General features: G+C 42.7%; 1 long non-coding RNA gene across 2 annotated transcripts; it reads left to right on the forward strand.

Annotated features, from left to right (window-relative positions):
* The first annotated feature begins 146 nt into the window (after positions 1-146).
* LOC121037336 (uncharacterized) lies at positions 147-4,891 on the forward strand. 2 transcript variants are annotated; one of them, XR_005793728.1, is made up of 2 exons: positions 147-886; positions 4,636-4,891. It is a non-coding gene; the product is annotated as an uncharacterized LOC121037336 (long non-coding RNA). The 2 variants fall into 2 exon arrangements; XR_005793727.1 differs by lacking the exon at positions 147-886 and adding an exon at positions 3,649-3,768.
* Positions 4,892-5,769: the final 878 nt, after the last annotated feature.

A 5,769-nucleotide genomic window follows, 5' to 3' on the forward strand; every position in this document is an offset into this window, starting at 1 on the left:
CGGGGGAGGGAGGGAAGGAGAAGGAAGGAAGGAAGGAAGGAAGGAAGGAAGGAAGGAAGGAAGGAAGGAAGGAAGGAAGGAAGGCGGGCAACTCTACACTCTCATACACTTGTTCTTGTTCATACACTTGTTCAAGGACACCAGGATTCCTTTCTATCGTCTGCAAAATAGTACTTAAGGGACTTTAATTCCCCTACTTCCGGCCCTCTGGACATCATGGTTTAAAATTCCTGGCAATTGAACCTGGACCCACACTTTCTTTTTCCTCCTCATCCTGTGTCATCGCTCTCCTTGCTGTCAGCACCCTGGCAGGCATCTGGCAACACAGCTGGAACCAGAGTATGCCCGGGTGCCACACTACCTGCCTCGCCTGGCTGATCCTTTAGAATCCAAAGGCGTTCATTTTAGAGAGGAGCAGTGAAGGCTTACGATATCAGCAGTGCTACCTGCTTCGTGATCTGAACGAATAACAGGGCGAAGGCTCAACTCTAACTCGGTGCCGTGATGAATTACTCAGTGCCTGCTGCGGGCCGGGGGCTGGAGATCCCCTGCGAGGAAGTTTTTAGCTGGGAACTTTCTGTAAGCTTTCCAGGAATGAGCCGGAGAGGCAACACTCAAGTTGGGGATTGCTGATAATACACCAGTCACACAGCTGCTCCATTCCCACATAAATTTAGTCCTTGGCTGGTCACACTGACACATTTCCCTGAAGGTGGCCAGAGGGCTCATGCAGCCAGCCGGTTATGAAACACCGAGAAGTATAAAAGCCTGCTAGCCCTCTGGGCTGTTTTTCCCCTGACAGAGATGGAGGCTGTGAGCAGGCTTGTCCCCTTGGCCCTTTTCATCGTGCCGTGTTTGGCAGAGTTCAACTGGACCCAGTCTGAAGGTAAGAAACTTGAACCAGTTTTTCAATCAACACAGGGATACATTAAGAGGCACCTGCCAGAGATTTTTAGTTTTAAAACCTTCTGTTGCTCTCAACATGGAAAAATAGTACTCATATATATTTCAGGGGGTACTAAATTGGTACCAGTTTATTCTAGATGATGTGACAATATATATAAAAACATAAAAAGCATGATTCTACCAAGTGTTTTACTTCTAAAAACTTATCTTTAAAGAATTAATATCAGTACTTCCCAAACACTTCCAAAAAACAGAAGAGGAAAGAATACTTCCAAACTCATTTTAGGAGGTCAGCATGACCCTGATACCACAGCTAGACAAGAACATTCAAGAAGAGAGTAGGGGTAACTTTAATTATATCAGACAAAATAGATTTTAAGTCAAAAACTGTAACAGAGACAAGAAGGTCATCACAATGAAAAGATGAATTAATTCTTCAAGAGGATATAATAATTGTGAATATATATGCACCCAACATTAAAGCACCAAACATATAAAGCAAATACTAACAGATCTAGAGAAACAGACTACCATACAAGAATAGTAGGAGAATTTAATACCTCACTTTCAACAATGGATAAATCATCCAGACAGAAAATTACTAAGGAAACGTTAGAACTGAACTACGCTTTAGACCAAATGGACCTTCCCAACACATACAGAACATTCCATCCAAGAGAAGCAGATACACATTGTTCTCAACCACACATTGAAGATTCTTCAGGACACATCATATGCTCGGTCACAGAACAAGTCTTAACAAATTAAAAAAGACTAAAGTCACATGGAATTTCTGGCCACAATGGCACGAAATTAGAAATCTATAATAAAAACTGAAAAATTCACAGAACTATGGAAATTAAAAAACACAATCCTGAACAAGCCATTGGTCAAAGAAAAAATCCAAATGGCAAGTAAAAAAATACCTTGAAATAAATAAAAATGGAAACAAAATATATCAAAATTTATGGGATGCAACAGAAGGCAGTCCTACTAGGGAGGTTTACAGTGATAAATGGCTTCATTATGAAAGAAGAAAGCTCTCAGATAAAGAGCTTACCTTTACATCTTAAGAAACGAGAAAGAGAGGCGTGCCTCGGTGGCTCAGTCGGTTGAGGTTGAGCGTCCGACTTCAGCTCAGGTCATGGTCTCGCAGTTCATGAGTTCGAGCCCCTTGTCAGGCTCTGTGCTGACGGCTCAGAGCCTGGAGGCTGCTTCGGATTCTGTGTCTCCCTCTCTCTCTGCCCCTCCCCTCCCCACCTCTGTCTCTCTCTCTCTCAAAAATAAAATAAAAACATTAAAAAAAAAATAGAGAAAAACAGGCCAAACCCAAAGAGAGCAGAAGGAAGGATGTAGCAAAATCAGAGCAGAAATAATAAAATGGAGACCAGAAAAGATCAGTGAAACTAAGAGTTGGGTTCTTTCTAGTTTCGTTGCTGTAACTGAGATACAATACTGTGTACAAGTTTAGGATGGACGGCGTAAGGATTTGACTTACATATATGGTGAAATGATTATGGTAAGTTTAGTTAACATCCATCATATATAGATGCAAAAAAAAGGGTTTTTTTTCCTTTTGATAAGAACTCTTAAATTTACCTTCTTAGTAACTTTCATATATACCATATGGCATATGGTATATAAGAGAGTGCTAACCAGAGTCATGGTGTTGTACATTACATCCCTAACACCTATTTATCTTATAACTGTGAGTTTGTACCTTTGGACCACCTTCCTCCAATTCCCCCTCCCCTCACTCCCACCACTGGTACCCATGAATCCAATGTCTTTTTCTTGAAGCTCGGTCCTTCCTTCCTTCCTTCCTTCCTTCCTTCCTTCCTTCCTTCCATCCTTCTTTCCTTCCTCCCTCCCTCCCTCCTTCCCTTTCTTTCCTTTCTTCTTTTTCTTTTCTTTCCTTTCTTCCTCCCTCCTTCCCTTCCCTTTTCCCCTTCCCTTCTCTCCCCTTCCCTTCCCCCTACCTTTCCCCCTTCTCTTCCCTTCTTTTAGATTTCACATATAAGTGAGATTATAGAGTATTTGTCTTTCTGTTTGACTTACTTCACTTAATATAATGGCCTCAAGGTTCATTCACGTTGTCACATACGGCAGGATTTCCTTTTTAAGGCTGAATTGTGTGTGTGTGTGTGTGTGTGCGTGTGTGTGTGTGTGTGTGCGTGCACGCGCGTGTACATCTATTCATCCATCGATGGATGCTTATGTCGTTTCCGTGTCTTGGCTATTGTAAACAGTGCTGTTATGAACATGGGAGGGCAGATTCTCTCCAACATAGTATTTTTGTTTCTTTCAGATATATTCCCAGAAGTGGAATTATTGGATCCTTTGGTAGTTCCATTTTTAATTCTTTGAGGAACCTCCATATGGTTTTCTACAGTGGCTGCACTGATTTACAATCCCACCGACAGTGCACGAGGGTTCTTTTTTCTCCACATCCTCACCAACACTTGTTATTTCTGGTCATTTTGATTTTAGCCATTCTGACAGGAGTGAGGTGATACCTCATTGTGGGTTTGATTTGCATTTCCCTGATGATGGGTGATGTTGAGCATCTTTTCATGAGTCTGTTGTCCATCTATGTATCTTCTTTGGAGAAATGTATGTTCATATCTTCTGGCCATTTTAAAATTGGATTGTTTGGGGGTTTTTTTGGTGTTGAGTTGAATAAGTTCTTTTTTATTTTTTAGGTAGGCTTCATGCCTAGTGCAGAGCCCAACACAAGGCTCTTGACCCTGAGATCAAGACCTGAGCTAAGATCAAGAGTCGGATGCTTAACCTACTAAGCAACCTGACTATGCCTCTTCATAAGTTCTTCATATATTTTGGATACTAACCCCTTATCAGTATGTCATTTGCAAATATCTTCTCTCATTCCATAGGTTCCATAGTTTTGTTGGTTGTTTCCTTTGCTGTACAAAAGCTTTTCATTTTGATGTAGTCTTAATAGTTTATTTTTGCCCTTGTTTCCTTTTCCTTAGGAAACATACCTACAAAAATGTTTCTATGGCAGATGTCAGAGAAGTTACTGCCTATGCTCTCTTCTAGGATTATTATGGTTTCAGATCTCACATTTAGGTCCTTAATCCATTTTGAGTTTATTATTCAGCCTTAAAAAAGGAAATCCTTTAAGGAGCACAGAGTAGTATGCAGAGTTGCTAAATACTACATTGGTACATCTGAAACTAATGTAATGCTGTATGTTAACTATATGGAATTAAAAAAAAAAAAAAAGAAACCCTGCCATTTGCAGTAACATGGATAAACCTGGGTGATGTTATGCTAAGTGAAATAAGCCAGACACAGAATTACAAATGCATGATCTCACTTATATGTGGAATCTCAAAAAAACCTGAACTTATTGTAACAGAGTAGAATGGTGGTTACCAGGGAGTAGGTGTGGGGGAAATAAGAGAGGTTGGTTAAAGGGTACTAATTTTCAAGATAAGTACTTAAAGGGTACTAACTACAAGATAAGTTCTAGATTCCTAATGTAGAGCAGCATGGCTACAGATGTCTATACTGTTTACTTGAAATGTGCTAAATACATAGATATCAAGTGTTTAATGGGAACTATTTGAGGTGATATGTTAATTTGCTTGAGTTGGGTAATCATTTCACAATATATAGATATATCAAAACGTCATGTTGTACAACCTTAAATACACACAATTTTTATTTGTCAATCATATCTTTAAAATAACACCTACAAAACAGTAAGTATTAAGCTACACGGCCATATGGGGATCCGAGGCAGGAGGTGAAGACCCACAAAGCCCTGGTCCTGCAACTCAATGCCACGAGGACTGTACCTGGACACTTGAAAGACCAGAACATGAAAGCATCAGACTCACCTTTCCTGCTTCAAGTAGAGACTTTGGTCTTCTAAAAAGGATGGCTGAAAACTCTGGCCATACTGACAAATCTCTGTGGAAAGATGTCAGCTGCACCCAGAAGTTGTGGTAGGAAAACCCACAACCCAGCTGACGATGGGAATGGCTGACAGCCCCTGACCGGACTGTGCTCCCCGAGCTGTGCATCACTCAGCAGGGGAGTTTCCCAAATCCCAGATGCACAGGCTGAACACTGTGCAGTTAGCTCAATATTCTGGGGGTGGTGGGATGGGAACCAGGTACCAGTGCTGTTTTTATTTAAAATTTTTTATTTTCACTTTTTTAAATGTTTGAGAGAGAGAGAGAGAGAGAGGAGAGTACAAATGAGCGGGGGAGGGGCAGACAGAGAATCCCAAGCATCTCTGTGCTGTCAGCACAGAGCCCAAGGAGGGGCTCAATCTCATGAACCATGAGACCATGACCTGAGCTGAAATCAAGAGTCAGATGCTCAGCCAAGTGAGCCTCCTATGCAACCCCCCCCCCCAATTTTTTATTTTGAAATAAATATACACCCACAAGCGTTCTCTAGAAGTGCCCAGGTTATGGCAGTGCGAGGCCAAGCTGAGGACGGGGCGCTGCCCTACCAGACTCTCTCAGGGCTTCGTGAGAACTTCCCCAGTTAATCAGTCGTCTCAACAGCCCTCTGGGATGGATGCGATCTAATCCCCACTCGGCGGGTAAGAAATCCCAGAGAAGTCACTTCACGTGGCCAGAGTCACGGACCGATACAGGCAGCAGAGGGACCGGATCCCGGCACCCTTGCTCCAGCGCCCCTACGCTCCCCCTCTGCCCGTGGTTCTAAACCGGAGAGTCTCAGAAGCGTGGGAGGGTTTTGCAAAAGCGCGGCTGTGGGACCCTGGGCCCAGATTCTGACCCGGACGGGGGTGGCCGGGGCCCGAGAACGTGCACGGGTAACAACTTCCCAGGTGCTGCTGGTGCGGTCAAGGTGCCACACTTT

The sequence above is a fragment of the Herpailurus yagouaroundi genome, unplaced genomic scaffold (assembly GCF_014898765.1).
Source record: "Herpailurus yagouaroundi ecotype Mexico unplaced genomic scaffold, PumYag 163, whole genome shotgun sequence".
Classification (NCBI taxonomy): domain Eukaryota; kingdom Metazoa; phylum Chordata; class Mammalia; order Carnivora; family Felidae; genus Herpailurus; species Herpailurus yagouaroundi.